At 45.7% G+C, this 15,518-nt stretch overlaps 6 non-coding genes across 6 annotated transcripts; all 6 read left to right on the top strand.

Annotated features, from left to right (window-relative positions):
• Positions 1–502: 502 nt before the first annotated feature.
• On the top strand, positions 503–575 carry trnav-aac (transfer RNA valine (anticodon AAC)). The gene has a single exon. It is a non-coding gene; the product is annotated as a tRNA-Val (tRNA).
• A 2,787-nt stretch (positions 576–3,362) lies between these two features.
• On the top strand, positions 3,363–3,435 carry trnav-aac (transfer RNA valine (anticodon AAC)). The gene has a single exon. It is a non-coding gene; the product is annotated as a tRNA-Val (tRNA).
• Positions 3,436–6,222: 2,787 nt separating this feature from the next.
• On the top strand, positions 6,223–6,295 carry trnav-aac (transfer RNA valine (anticodon AAC)). The gene has a single exon. It is a non-coding gene; the product is annotated as a tRNA-Val (tRNA).
• A 2,787-nt stretch (positions 6,296–9,082) lies between these two features.
• Positions 9,083–9,155, top strand: trnav-aac (transfer RNA valine (anticodon AAC)). The gene has a single exon. It is a non-coding gene; the product is annotated as a tRNA-Val (tRNA).
• A 2,787-nt stretch (positions 9,156–11,942) lies between these two features.
• trnav-aac (transfer RNA valine (anticodon AAC)) lies at positions 11,943–12,015 on the top strand. Its single transcript has one exon. It is a non-coding gene; the product is annotated as a tRNA-Val (tRNA).
• A 2,787-nt stretch (positions 12,016–14,802) lies between these two features.
• trnav-aac (transfer RNA valine (anticodon AAC)) lies at positions 14,803–14,875 on the top strand. Its single transcript has one exon. It is a non-coding gene; the product is annotated as a tRNA-Val (tRNA).
• Positions 14,876–15,518: the final 643 nt, after the last annotated feature.

The raw sequence follows: 15,518 nt of genomic DNA, 5'->3' as shown, positions 1-15,518 counted from the left end.
GCATTTGGCCCCAATCCCTCTAAACCCATCCTGTCCAGAAACTCATCCGATTACCTTTGCAATTTTCTGAGTGTAATAGCCTCCTCCACTTCCTCTGGGAGCTCATTCCATACACGCACAACCTTCTGTGTGGGAAATGTGCCTCAGGTCGTTTGTCAATTTCAGCCCACTCACCTTAAACCTATGCTCTCGAGTTTTCAACTCACCCCAATTTGGGTAAAACACAGAAATACTCAGTTTACAACCCTTCCATAAGATCATATCGCAGCCGTTACGCTGCAGGGAAAGTCGTCCCAGCTTATTCCACCTCGCCCTACGGTCCAAACATTGACGAAATCATTGTCTATATATTGTCATCAATTTCACGTGTCTTTTTTAACGTTTTCAAGATGTCAATTACGCTGGACAACAACGAGCAATTGGAAACAGAAAGGTGAAACGGAGAATGGCTTCAACTTTCAGTGCTGGATGCCACTGCGCCGCAGGGCGGCGACCGCGGCTGGTTTCTGTAGTGTAGTGGTCATCACGTTCGCCTAACACGCGAAAGGTCCCCAGTTCGAAACTGGGCAGAAACTGCTTTGTTCGTCAACTGCGGCCTTTTACATGGACAAGAACGGAGCTTTCTTGCTTGCTTTCCCATCTGCAAACCTGCCTTCGAATTTGCTTGAAAGAATCTGCTCTCGTAGTGAAATGTAAGGCAACTCCATTTAATTACTGTGTAAAGCATTATAAAGTTTTTCTCCAACCTGGTTCTGATGCATATGCCATTCTGTTTGAGAGTGTCCTTGCCGCGTTCTGATCCTTCCACGAAAAGCAGTACCGCATTTGCATTCCTTGCGTAGGCGGACCGGTTCAAAGGCAGGTCACAGCGCACCACGGATTCCTGAACTTGTCTGTCTGTCAAATGTACCCCAAAGTTGTCTCTGAAAGGCCTCATTTGGAAGCTGTCTGTCGTTATTCAACGCGCGAGAGTTGGTACCAGATTCCTGAATCATATTTTGGGGCAGTTCGCACGTTAGTGGCTCATTCAATCAGCAACAGCAATGAAATAATTTACACTCTCAGAGGAACCTTTGAACCTGTGCTTTCATAGCGCCGCTAATATTAAGGTGCGCCCCGAGATCTAAGCCATGTTGGAACTGAAACGGAGGAATCGACAGAGAGGCTACAGAATGACATCGCATCCATTTGGTTTTCTTTAAATCACTGACGAGCAGGAAAATGTAAAAGGGGAGAGCGAGTGGGGAAGTGAGGCGGTTGCAGCTCTGGTAAAAGTCCTTCTTTGTGATTCACTCCGCAAACAGAGACTTGAAGGTGACTCAGAGGCGTGTGAGCTCTTCACATCGAGATCAGAAAGCACTCAAGGGCAGTTAGCACCTCTTCCGGAGTGGGGGTGGGGTGAGGTAATTACCTTTTGACTTCTGTTACTATGTTCAGAAACTGCCTTTTCGATTGACTTGAACAGAAACTGCATTTCCAATAAGCACCATGGAAGTTAGCAAAATTTATTGAATCGCTTCTCGTCGATTGCCGCACAGGTTTCCGACTCAGTTGGTATCCACGTGGCTCATGTCCAGGAGTGAACATCTCTGCAGCAAATTGCACGGTTAAAGTAAAAGGCACGGAAAGTGGCATCTCGAACCGGCCCCGAGGTCAGAGCATGCTCACAATGTGATCTGTCGTTCTCGGATTGTAATGCGACCTCCGGTTTTAGGGTGGAGAACATTCTTTGGGACCCTTCTTCTGCAAAACAGACACAGTGACTGAATAAATGCTGCACGGTTTGATGTGGAACACGGCCTGCTCAGCTTTGTGCATTTTCCCTGTAGTCAGGTGTGTTTCGTGTTCCGTGTAAACGTGAAAGTCGTCCTGTTTCGAGCAATGTGTGAAATCATTTAGCAAAGCAAGAATCGAAATTGTAGTAATGTCTAGCAGCTCATGGTTATTTGACCGAAGTGTCCAAGTGTCTCTGCTGTCAAGATCGCGTTCGCCTCCCGCGCGGAAAATCGCAAACAGCTCTGCTGTTCCAAAGCGATTTGTGCTTTTACTGGAACCGAATGGAGACTATTATTTCATCGCTGTTGTGAAACAAAGTCCTGCGGTGACTCGACTCGTCGTTATTTGGTTTTTTGTCCAATGGGAAAATCGTTCCAATGAATTTCGGTGTCATATGTTATTGAATTTCTCCCATTTCCTTCATTTCCGTCCTGGAGACATCAGAAGGAAAAGGTAATCTAATCGAGACTGTGATTGGTGAAATTCACTTTTTATGGCCCGTTCTTATGATGTTCTTTCTATCTCTCTTTTCAGCATTGTCTGGAAAGTGGTGGTGCACTAACGCTGCAGTATGTTTGAAAGAGTAGTTTGGAATTGCCCTGTTGTTAGTTGTGAGATTACTTTATGACTCATGCCCTCGGACTGTGACACATTTAGCATTCATGCATCTCTCTGTCTGAAAATGCATTCGGCATGCCAGTTTTGTTTGTGTTCCGTGAAAAATGCTTTCTGTTTTGCGATTCGCTCAGCACATTACGAGTTAACAGGGTTTCTGAGGTAACTTCGAGCAGCAAAACTCCTCAATTGAGGTCTGGGAAAATTTCACGGAGTATGGTCAGTCGGGGCAAAATTAAGGAAGTCGTTCGTATCTGCAGTGTTTCACAATACTACCTTTCCCGTGAGCAGTCGAACAGACTAAACGATTGTGCCACAGACTGCGATGGAAAACTCCGCTAAAAAGTAATCCTTTAAAGCCAGTGTTAGCAACAAGACGTTATGGGGGTACACGGCGTGGAAACAGATATTTAGGTGTATCTCATCCATGCTCACCACATAACCAAAATTAAACAAGTCCCGTTCCCCAGCATTTGGCCCCAATCCCTCTAAACCCATCCTGTCCAGAAACTCATCCGATTACCTTTGCAATTTTCTGAGTGTAATAGCCTCCTCCACTTCCTCTGGGAGCTCATTCCATACACGCACAACCTTCTGTGTGGGAAATGTGCCTCAGGTCGTTTGTCAATTTCAGCCCACTCACCTTAAACCTATGCTCTCGAGTTTTCAACTCACCCCAATTTGGGTAAAACACAGAAATACTCAGTTTACAACCCTTCCATAAGATCATATCGCAGCCGTTACGCTGCAGGGAAAGTCGTCCCAGCTTATTCCACCTCGCCCTACGGTCCAAACATTGACGAAATCATTGTCTATATATTGTCATCAATTTCACGTGTCTTTTTTAACGTTTTCAAGATGTCAATTACGCTGGACAACAACGAGCAATTGGAAACAGAAAGGTGAAACGGAGAATGGCTTCAACTTTCAGTGCTGGATGCCACTGCGCCGCAGGGCGGCGACCGCGGCTGGTTTCTGTAGTGTAGTGGTCATCACGTTCGCCTAACACGCGAAAGGTCCCCAGTTCGAAACTGGGCAGAAACTGCTTTGTTCGTCAACTGCGGCCTTTTACATGGACAAGAACGGAGCTTTCTTGCTTGCTTTCCCATCTGCAAACCTGCCTTCGAATTTGCTTGAAAGAATCTGCTCTCGTAGTGAAATGTAAGGCAACTCCATTTAATTACTGTGTAAAGCATTATAAAGTTTTTCTCCAACCTGGTTCTGATGCATATGCCATTCTGTTTGAGAGTGTCCTTGCCGCGTTCTGATCCTTCCACGAAAAGCAGTACCGCATTTGCATTCCTTGCGTAGGCGGACCGGTTCAAAGGCAGGTCACAGCGCACCACGGATTCCTGAACTTGTCTGTCTGTCAAATGTACCCCAAAGTTGTCTCTGAAAGGCCTCATTTGGAAGCTGTCTGTCGTTATTCAACGCGCGAGAGTTGGTACCAGATTCCTGAATCATATTTTGGGGCAGTTCGCACGTTAGTGGCTCATTCAATCAGCAACAGCAATGAAATAATTTACACTCTCAGAGGAACCTTTGAACCTGTGCTTTCATAGCGCCGCTAATATTAAGGTGCGCCCCGAGATCTAAGCCATGTTGGAACTGAAACGGAGGAATCGACAGAGAGGCTACAGAATGACATCGCATCCATTTGGTTTTCTTTAAATCACTGACGAGCAGGAAAATGTAAAAGGGGAGAGCGAGTGGGGAAGTGAGGCGGTTGCAGCTCTGGTAAAAGTCCTTCTTTGTGATTCACTCCGCAAACAGAGACTTGAAGGTGACTCAGAGGCGTGTGAGCTCTTCACATCGAGATCAGAAAGCACTCAAGGGCAGTTAGCACCTCTTCCGGAGTGGGGGTGGGGTGAGGTAATTACCTTTTGACTTCTGTTACTATGTTTAGAAACTGCCTTTTCGATTGACTTGAACAGAAACTGCATTTCCAATAAGCACCATGGAAGTTAGCAAAATTTATTGAATCGCTTCTCGTCGATTGCCGCACAGGTTTCCGACTCAGTTGGTATCCACGTGGCTCATGTCCAGGAGTGAACATCTCTGCAGCAAATTGCACGGTTAAAGTAAAAGGCACGGAAAGTGGCATCTCGAACCGGCCCCGAGGTCAGAGCATGCTCACAATGTGATCTGTCGTTCTCGGATTGTAATGCGACCTCCGGTTTTAGGGTGGAGAACATTCTTTGGGACCCTTCTTCTGCAAAACAGACACAGTGACTGAATAAATGCTGCACGGTTTGATGTGGAACACGGCCTGCTCAGCTTTGTGCATTTTCCCTGTAGTCAGGTGTGTTTCGTGTTCCGTGTAAACGTGAAAGTCGTCCTGTTTCGAGCAATGTGTGAAATCATTTAGCAAAGCAAGAATCGAAATTGTAGTAATGTCTAGCAGCTCATGGTTATTTGACCGAAGTGTCCAAGTGTCTCTGCTGTCAAGATCGCGTTCGCCTCCCGCGCGGAAAATCGCAAACAGCTCTGCTGTTCCAAAGCGATTTGTGCTTTTACTGGAACCGAATGGAGACTATTATTTCATCGCTGTTGTGAAACAAAGTCCTGCGGTGACTCGACTCGTCGTTATTTGGTTTTTTGTCCAATGGGAAAATCGTTCCAATGAATTTCGGTGTCATATGTTATTGAATTTCTCCCATTTCCTTCATTTCCGTCCTGGAGACATCAGAAGGAAAAGGTAATCTAATCGAGACTGTGATTGGTGAAATTGACTTTTTATGGCCCGTTCTTATGATGTTCTTTCTATCTCTCTTTTCAGCATTGTCTGGAAAGTGGTGGTGCACTAACGCTGCAGTATGTTTGAAAGAGTAGTTTGGAATTGCCCTGTTGTTAGTTGTGAGATTACTTTATGACTCATGCCCTCGGACTGTGACACATTTAGCATTCATGCATCTCTCTGTCTGAAAATGCATTCGGCATGCCAGTTTTGTTTGTGTTCCGTGAAAAATGCTTTCTGTTTTGCGATTCGCTCAGCACATTACGAGTTAACAGGGTTTCTGAGGTAACTTCGAGCAGCAAAACTCCTCAATTGAGGTCTGGGAAAATTTCACGGAGTATGGTCAGTCGGGGCAAAATTAAGGAAGTCGTTCGTATCTGCAGTGTTTCACAATACTACCTTTCCCGTGAGCAGTCGAACAGACTAAACGATTGTGCCACAGACTGCGATGGAAAACTCCGCTAAAAAGTAATCCTTTAAAGCCAGTGTTAGCAACAAGACGTTATGGGGGTACACGGCGTGGAAACAGATATTTAGGTGTATCTCATCCATGCTCACCACATAACCAAAATTAAACAAGTCCCGTTCCCCAGCATTTGGCCCCAATCCCTCTAAACCCATCCTGTCCAGAAACTCATCCGATTACCTTTGCAATTTTCTGAGTGTAATAGCCTCCTCCACTTCCTCTGGGAGCTCATTCCATACACGCACAACCTTCTGTGTGGGAAATGTGCCTCAGGTCGTTTGTCAATTTCAGCCCACTCACCTTAAACCTATGCTCTCGAGTTTTCAACTCACCCCAATTTGGGTAAAACACAGAAATACTCAGTTTACAACCCTTCCATAAGATCATATCGCAGCCGTTACGCTGCAGGGAAAGTCGTCCCAGCTTATTCCACCTCGCCCTACGGTCCAAACATTGACGAAATCATTGTCTATATATTGTCATCAATTTCACGTGTCTTTTTTAACGTTTTCAAGATGTCAATTACGCTGGACAACAACGAGCAATTGGAAACAGAAAGGTGAAACGGAGAATGGCTTCAACTTTCAGTGCTGGATGCCACTGCGCCGCAGGGCGGCGACCGCGGCTGGTTTCTGTAGTGTAGTGGTCATCACGTTCGCCTAACACGCGAAAGGTCCCCAGTTCGAAACTGGGCAGAAACTGCTTTGTTCGTCAACTGCGGCCTTTTACATGGACAAGAACGGAGCTTTCTTGCTTGCTTTCCCATCTGCAAACCTGCCTTCGAATTTGCTTGAAAGAATCTGCTCTCGTAGTGAAATGTAAGGCAACTCCATTTAATTACTGTGTAAAGCATTATAAAGTTTTTCTCCAACCTGGTTCTGATGCATATGCCATTCTGTTTGAGAGTGTCCTTGCCGCGTTCTGATCCTTCCACGAAAAGCAGTACCGCATTTGCATTCCTTGCGTAGGCGGACCGGTTCAAAGGCAGGTCACAGCGCACCACGGATTCCTGAACTTGTCTGTCTGTCAAATGTACCCCAAAGTTGTCTCTGAAAGGCCTCATTTGGAAGCTGTCTGTCGTTATTCAACGCGCGAGAGTTGGTACCAGATTCCTGAATCATATTTTGGGGCAGTTCGCACGTTAGTGGCTCATTCAATCAGCAACAGCAATGAAATAATTTACACTCTCAGAGGAACCTTTGAACCTGTGCTTTCATAGCGCCGCTAATATTAAGGTGCGCCCCGAGATCTAAGCCATGTTGGAACTGAAACGGAGGAATCGACAGAGAGGCTACAGAATGACATCGCATCCATTTGGTTTTCTTTAAATCACTGACGAGCAGGAAAATGTAAAAGGGGAGAGCGAGTGGGGAAGTGAGGCGGTTGCAGCTCTGGTAAAAGTCCTTCTTTGTGATTCACTCCGCAAACAGAGACTTGAAGGTGACTCAGAGGCGTGTGAGCTCTTCACATCGAGATCAGAAAGCACTCAAGGGCAGTTAGCACCTCTTCCGGAGTGGGGGTGGGGTGAGGTAATTACCTTTTGACTTCTGTTACTATGTTTAGAAACTGCCTTTTCGATTGACTTGAACAGAAACTGCATTTCCAATAAGCACCATGGAAGTTAGCAAAATTTATTGAATCGCTTCTCGTCGATTGCCGCACAGGTTTCCGACTCAGTTGGTATCCACGTGGCTCATGTCCAGGAGTGAACATCTCTGCAGCAAATTGCACGGTTAAAGTAAAAGGCACGGAAAGTGGCATCTCGAACCGGCCCCGAGGTCAGAGCATGCTCACAATGTGATCTGTCGTTCTCGGATTGTAATGCGACCTCCGGTTTTAGGGTGGAGAACATTCTTTGGGACCCTTCTTCTGCAAAACAGACACAGTGACTGAATAAATGCTGCACGGTTTGATGTGGAACACGGCCTGCTCAGCTTTGTGCATTTTCCCTGTAGTCAGGTGTGTTTCGTGTTCCGTGTAAACGTGAAAGTCGTCCTGTTTCGAGCAATGTGTGAAATCATTTAGCAAAGCAAGAATCGAAATTGTAGTAATGTCTAGCAGCTCATGGTTATTTGACCGAAGTGTCCAAGTGTCTCTGCTGTCAAGATCGCGTTCGCCTCCCGCGCGGAAAATCGCAAACAGCTCTGCTGTTCCAAAGCGATTTGTGCTTTTACTGGAACCGAATGGAGACTATTATTTCATCGCTGTTGTGAAACAAAGTCCTGCGGTGACTCGACTCGTCGTTATTTGGTTTTTTGTCCAATGGGAAAATCGTTCCAATGAATTTCGGTGTCATATGTTATTGAATTTCTCCCATTTCCTTCATTTCCGTCCTGGAGACATCAGAAGGAAAAGGTAATCTAATCGAGACTGTGATTGGTGAAATTGACTTTTTATGGCCCGTTCTTATGATGTTCTTTCTATCTCTCTTTTCAGCATTGTCTGGAAAGTGGTGGTGCACTAACGCTGCAGTATGTTTGAAAGAGTAGTTTGGAATTGCCCTGTTGTTAGTTGTGAGATTACTTTATGACTCATGCCCTCGGACTGTGACACATTTAGCATTCATGCATCTCTCTGTCTGAAAATGCATTCGGCATGCCAGTTTTGTTTGTGTTCCGTGAAAAATGCTTTCTGTTTTGCGATTCGCTCAGCACATTACGAGTTAACAGGGTTTCTGAGGTAACTTCGAGCAGCAAAACTCCTCAATTGAGGTCTGGGAAAATTTCACGGAGTATGGTCAGTCGGGGCAAAATTAAGGAAGTCGTTCGTATCTGCAGTGTTTCACAATACTACCTTTCCCGTGAGCAGTCGAACAGACTAAACGATTGTGCCACAGACTGCGATGGAAAACTCCGCTAAAAAGTAATCCTTTAAAGCCAGTGTTAGCAACAAGACGTTATGGGGGTACACGGCGTGGAAACAGATATTTAGGTGTATCTCATCCATGCTCACCACATAACCAAAATTAAACAAGTCCCGTTCCCCAGCATTTGGCCCCAATCCCTCTAAACCCATCCTGTCCAGAAACTCATCCGATTACCTTTGCAATTTTCTGAGTGTAATAGCCTCCTCCACTTCCTCTGGGAGCTCATTCCATACACGCACAACCTTCTGTGTGGGAAATGTGCCTCAGGTCGTTTGTCAATTTCAGCCCACTCACCTTAAACCTATGCTCTCGAGTTTTCAACTCACCCCAATTTGGGTAAAACACAGAAATACTCAGTTTACAACCCTTCCATAAGATCATATCGCAGCCGTTACGCTGCAGGGAAAGTCGTCCCAGCTTATTCCACCTCGCCCTACGGTCCAAACATTGACGAAATCATTGTCTATATATTGTCATCAATTTCACGTGTCTTTTTTAACGTTTTCAAGATGTCAATTACGCTGGACAACAACGAGCAATTGGAAACAGAAAGGTGAAACGGAGAATGGCTTCAACTTTCAGTGCTGGATGCCACTGCGCCGCAGGGCGGCGACCGCGGCTGGTTTCTGTAGTGTAGTGGTCATCACGTTCGCCTAACACGCGAAAGGTCCCCAGTTCGAAACTGGGCAGAAACTGCTTTGTTCGTCAACTGCGGCCTTTTACATGGACAAGAACGGAGCTTTCTTGCTTGCTTTCCCATCTGCAAACCTGCCTTCGAATTTGCTTGAAAGAATCTGCTCTCGTAGTGAAATGTAAGGCAACTCCATTTAATTACTGTGTAAAGCATTATAAAGTTTTTCTCCAACCTGGTTCTGATGCATATGCCATTCTGTTTGAGAGTGTCCTTGCCGCGTTCTGATCCTTCCACGAAAAGCAGTACCGCATTTGCATTCCTTGCGTAGGCGGACCGGTTCAAAGGCAGGTCACAGCGCACCACGGATTCCTGAACTTGTCTGTCTGTCAAATGTACCCCAAAGTCGTCTCTGAAAGGCCTCATTTGGAAGCTGTCTGTCGTTATTCAACGCGCGAGAGTTGGTACCAGATTCCTGAATCATATTTTGGGGCAGTTCGCACGTTAGTGGCTCATTCAATCAGCAACAGCAATGAAATAATTTACACTCTCAGAGGAACCTTTGAACCTGTGCTTTCATAGCGCCGCTAATATTAAGGTGCGCCCCGAGATCTAAGCCATGTTGGAACTGAAACGGAGGAATCGACAGAGAGGCTACAGAATGACATCGCATCCATTTGGTTTTCTTTAAATCACTGACGAGCAGGAAAATGTAAAAGGGGAGAGCGAGTGGGGAAGTGAGGCGGTTGCAGCTCTGGTAAAAGTCCTTCTTTGTGATTCACTCCGCAAACAGAGACTTGAAGGTGACTCAGAGGCGTGTGAGCTCTTCACATCGAGATCAGAAAGCACTCAAGGGCAGTTAGCACCTCTTCCGGAGTGGGGGTGGGGTGAGGTAATTACCTTTTGACTTCTGTTACTATGTTCAGAAACTGCCTTTTCGATTGACTTGAACAGAAACTGCATTTCCAATAAGCACCATGGAAGTTAGCAAAATTTATTGAATCGCTTCTCGTCGATTGCCGCACAGGTTTCCGACTCAGTTGGTATCCACGTGGCTCATGTCCAGGAGTGAACATCTCTGCAGCAAATTGCACGGTTAAAGTAAAAGGCACGGAAAGTGGCATCTCGAACCGGCCCCGAGGTCAGAGCATGCTCACAATGTGATCTGTCGTTCTCGGATTGTAATGCGACCTCCGGTTTTAGGGTGGAGAACATTCTTTGGGACCCTTCTTCTGCAAAACAGACACAGTGACTGAATAAATGCTGCACGGTTTGATGTGGAACACGGCCTGCTCAGCTTTGTGCATTTTCCCTGTAGTCAGGTGTGTTTCGTGTTCCGTGTAAACGTGAAAGTCGTCCTGTTTCGAGCAATGTGTGAAATCATTTAGCAAAGCAAGAATCGAAATTGTAGTAATGTCTAGCAGCTCATGGTTATTTGACCGAAGTGTCCAAGTGTCTCTGCTGTCAAGATCGCGTTCGCCTCCCGCGCGGAAAATCGCAAACAGCTCTGCTGTTCCAAAGCGATTTGTGCTTTTACTGGAACCGAATGGAGACTATTATTTCATCGCTGTTGTGAAACAAAGTCCTGCGGTGACTCGACTCGTCGTTATTTGGTTTTTTGTCCAATGGGAAAATCGTTCCAATGAATTTCGGTGTCATATGTTATTGAATTTCTCCCATTTCCTTCATTTCCGTCCTGGAGACATCAGAAGGAAAAGGTAATCTAATCGAGACTGTGATTGGTGAAATTCACTTTTTATGGCCCGTTCTTATGATGTTCTTTCTATCTCTCTTTTCAGCATTGTCTGGAAAGTGGTGGTGCACTAACGCTGCAGTATGTTTGAAAGAGTAGTTTGGAATTGCCCTGTTGTTAGTTGTGAGATTACTTTATGACTCATGCCCTCGGACTGTGACACATTTAGCATTCATGCATCTCTCTGTCTGAAAATGCATTCGGCATGCCAGTTTTGTTTGTGTTCCGTGAAAAATGCTTTCTGTTTTGCGATTCGCTCAGCACATTACGAGTTAACAGGGTTTCTGAGGTAACTTCGAGCAGCAAAACTCCTCAATTGAGGTCTGGGAAAATTTCACGGAGTATGGTCAGTCGGGGCAAAATTAAGGAAGTCGTTCGTATCTGCAGTGTTTCACAATACTACCTTTCCCGTGAGCAGTCGAACAGACTAAACGATTGTGCCACAGACTGCGATGGAAAACTCCGCTAAAAAGTAATCCTTTAAAGCCAGTGTTAGCAACAAGACGTTATGGGGGTACACGGCGTGGAAACAGATATTTAGGTGTATCTCATCCATGCTCACCACATAACCAAAATTAAACAAGTCCCGTTCCCCAGCATTTGGCCCCAATCCCTCTAAACCCATCCTGTCCAGAAACTCATCCGATTACCTTTGCAATTTTCTGAGTGTAATAGCCTCCTCCACTTCCTCTGGGAGCTCATTCCATACACGCACAACCTTCTGTGTGGGAAATGTGCCTCAGGTCGTTTGTCAATTTCAGCCCACTCACCTTAAACCTATGCTCTCGAGTTTTCAACTCACCCCAATTTGGGTAAAACACAGAAATACTCAGTTTACAACCCTTCCATAAGATCATATCGCAGCCGTTACGCTGCAGGGAAAGTCGTCCCAGCTTATTCCACCTCGCCCTACGGTCCAAACATTGACGAAATCATTGTCTATATATTGTCATCAATTTCACGTGTCTTTTTTAACGTTTTCAAGATGTCAATTACGCTGGACAACAACGAGCAATTGGAAACAGAAAGGTGAAACGGAGAATGGCTTCAACTTTCAGTGCTGGATGCCACTGCGCCGCAGGGCGGCGACCGCGGCTGGTTTCTGTAGTGTAGTGGTCATCACGTTCGCCTAACACGCGAAAGGTCCCCAGTTCGAAACTGGGCAGAAACTGCTTTGTTCGTCAACTGCGGCCTTTTACATGGACAAGAACGGAGCTTTCTTGCTTGCTTTCCCATCTGCAAACCTGCCTTCGAATTTGCTTGAAAGAATCTGCTCTCGTAGTGAAATGTAAGGCAACTCCATTTAATTACTGTGTAAAGCATTATAAAGTTTTTCTCCAACCTGGTTCTGATGCATATGCCATTCTGTTTGAGAGTGTCCTTGCCGCGTTCTGATCCTTCCACGAAAAGCAGTACCGCATTTGCATTCCTTGCGTAGGCGGACCGGTTCAAAGGCAGGTCACAGCGCACCACGGATTCCTGAACTTGTCTGTCTGTCAAATGTACCCCAAAGTCGTCTCTGAAAGGCCTCATTTGGAAGCTGTCTGTCGTTATTCAACGCGCGAGAGTTGGTACCAGATTCCTGAATCATATTTTGGGGCAGTTCGCACGTTAGTGGCTCATTCAATCAGCAACAGCAATGAAATAATTTACACTCTCAGAGGAACCTTTGAACCTGTGCTTTCATAGCGCCGCTAATATTAAGGTGCGCCCCGAGATCTAAGCCATGTTGGAACTGAAACGGAGGAATCGACAGAGAGGCTACAGAATGACATCGCATCCATTTGGTTTTCTTTAAATCACTGACGAGCAGGAAAATGTAAAAGGGGAGAGCGAGTGGGGAAGTGAGGCGGTTGCAGCTCTGGTAAAAGTCCTTCTTTGTGATTCACTCCGCAAACAGAGACTTGAAGGTGACTCAGAGGCGTGTGAGCTCTTCACATCGAGATCAGAAAGCACTCAAGGGCAGTTAGCACCTCTTCCGGAGTGGGGGTGGGGTGAGGTAATTACCTTTTGACTTCTGTTACTATGTTCAGAAACTGCCTTTTCGATTGACTTGAACAGAAACTGCATTTCCAATAAGCACCATGGAAGTTAGCAAAATTTATTGAATCGCTTCTCGTCGATTGCCGCACAGGTTTCCGACTCAGTTGGTATCCACGTGGCTCATGTCCAGGAGTGAACATCTCTGCAGCAAATTGCACGGTTAAAGTAAAAGGCACGGAAAGTGGCATCTCGAACCGGCCCCGAGGTCAGAGCATGCTCACAATGTGATCTGTCGTTCTCGGATTGTAATGCGACCTCCGGTTTTAGGGTGGAGAACATTCTTTGGGACCCTTCTTCTGCAAAACAGACACAGTGACTGAATAAATGCTGCACGGTTTGATGTGGAACACGGCCTGCTCAGCTTTGTGCATTTTCCCTGTAGTCAGGTGTGTTTCGTGTTCCGTGTAAACGTGAAAGTCGTCCTGTTTCGAGCAATGTGTGAAATCATTTAGCAAAGCAAGAATCGAAATTGTAGTAATGTCTAGCAGCTCATGGTTATTTGACCGAAGTGTCCAAGTGTCTCTGCTGTCAAGATCGCGTTCGCCTCCCGCGCGGAAAATCGCAAACAGCTCTGCTGTTCCAAAGCGATTTGTGCTTTTACTGGAACCGAATGGAGACTATTATTTCATCGCTGTTGTGAAACAAAGTCCTGCGGTGACTCGACTCGTCGTTATTTGGTTTTTTGTCCAATGGGAAAATCGTTCCAATGAATTTCGGTGTCATATGTTATTGAATTTCTCCCATTTCCTTCATTTCCGTCCTGGAGACATCAGAAGGAAAAGGTAATCTAATCGAGACTGTGATTGGTGAAATTCACTTTTTATGGCCCGTTCTTATGATGTTCTTTCTATCTCTCTTTTCAGCATTGTCTGGAAAGTGGTGGTGCACTAACGCTGCAGTATGTTTGAAAGAGTAGTTTGGAATTGCCCTGTTGTTAGTTGTGAGATTACTTTATGACTCATGCCCTCGGACTGTGACACATTTAGCATTCATGCATCTCTCTGTCTGAAAATGCATTCGGCATGCCAGTTTTGTTTGTGTTCCGTGAAAAATGCTTTCTGTTTTGCGATTCGCTCAGCACATTACGAGTTAACAGGGTTTCTGAGGTAACTTCGAGCAGCAAAACTCCTCAATTGAGGTCTGGGAAAATTTCACGGAGTATGGTCAGTCGGGGCAAAATTAAGGAAGTCGTTCGTATCTGCAGTGTTTCACAATACTACCTTTCCCGTGAGCAGTCGAACAGACTAAACGATTGTGCCACAGACTGCGATGGAAAACTCCGCTAAAAAGTAATCCTTTAAAGCCAGTGTTAGCAACAAGACGTTATGGGGGTACACGGCGTGGAAACAGATATTTAGGTGTATCTCATCCATGCTCACCACATAACCAAAATTAAACAAGTCCCGTTCCCCAGCATTTGGCCCCAATCCCTCTAAACCCATCCTGTCCAGAAACTCATCCGATTACCTTTGCAATTTTCTGAGTGTAATAGCCTCCTCCACTTCCTCTGGGAGCTCATTCCATACACGCACAACCTTCTGTGTGGGAAATGTGCCTCAGGTCGTTTGTCAATTTCAGCCCACTCACCTTAAACCTATGCTCTCGAGTTTTCAACTCACCCCAATTTGGGTAAAACACAGAAATACTCAGTTTACAACCCTTCCATAAGATCATATCGCAGCCGTTACGCTGCAGGGAAAGTCGTCCCAGCTTATTCCACCTCGCCCTACGGTCCAAACATTGACGAAATCATTGTCTATATATTGTCATCAATTTCACGTGTCTTTTTTAACGTTTTCAAGATGTCAATTACGCTGGACAACAACGAGCAATTGGAAACAGAAAGGTGAAACGGAGAATGGCTTCAACTTTCAGTGCTGGATGCCACTGCGCCGCAGGGCGGCGACCGCGGCTGGTTTCTGTAGTGTAGTGGTCATCACGTTCGCCTAACACGCGAAAGGTCCCCAGTTCGAAACTGGGCAGAAACTGCTTTGTTCGTCAACTGCGGCCTTTTACATGGACAAGAACGGAGCTTTCTTGCTTGCTTTCCCATCTGCAAACCTGCCTTCGAATTTGCTTGAAAGAATCTGCTCTCGTAGTGAAATGTAAGGCAACTCCATTTAATTACTGTGTAAAGCATTATAAAGTTTTTCTCCAACCTGGTTCTGATGCATATGCCATTCTGTTTGAGAGTGTCCTTGCCGCGTTCTGATCCTTCCACGAAAAGCAGTACCGCATTTGCATTCCTTGCGTAGGCGGACCGGTTCAAAGGCAGGTCACAGCGCACCACGGATTCCTGAACTTGTCTGTCTGTCAAATGTACCCCAAAGTCGTCTCTGAAAGGCCTCATTTGGAAGCTGTCTGTCGTTATTCAACGCGCGAGAGTTGGTACCAGATTCCTGAATCATATTTTGGGGCAGTTCGCACGTTAGTGGCTCATTCAATCAGCAACAGCAATGAAATAATTTACACTCTCAGAGGAACCTTTGAACCTGTGCTTTCATAGCGCCGCTAATATTAAGGTGCGCCCCGAGATCTAAGCCATGTTGGAACTGAAACGGAGGAATCGACAGAGAGGCTACAGAATGACATCGCATCCATTTGGTTTTCTTTAAATCACTGACGAGCAGG

This window comes from Chiloscyllium punctatum, unplaced genomic scaffold, assembly GCF_047496795.1.
Source record: "Chiloscyllium punctatum isolate Juve2018m unplaced genomic scaffold, sChiPun1.3 scaffold_154, whole genome shotgun sequence".
Taxonomy (NCBI): Eukaryota; Metazoa; Chordata; class Chondrichthyes; order Orectolobiformes; family Hemiscylliidae; genus Chiloscyllium; species Chiloscyllium punctatum.
Note: the sequence above shows the minus strand (reverse complement) of the source record. Positions and strands in the feature narration are given on the sequence as shown.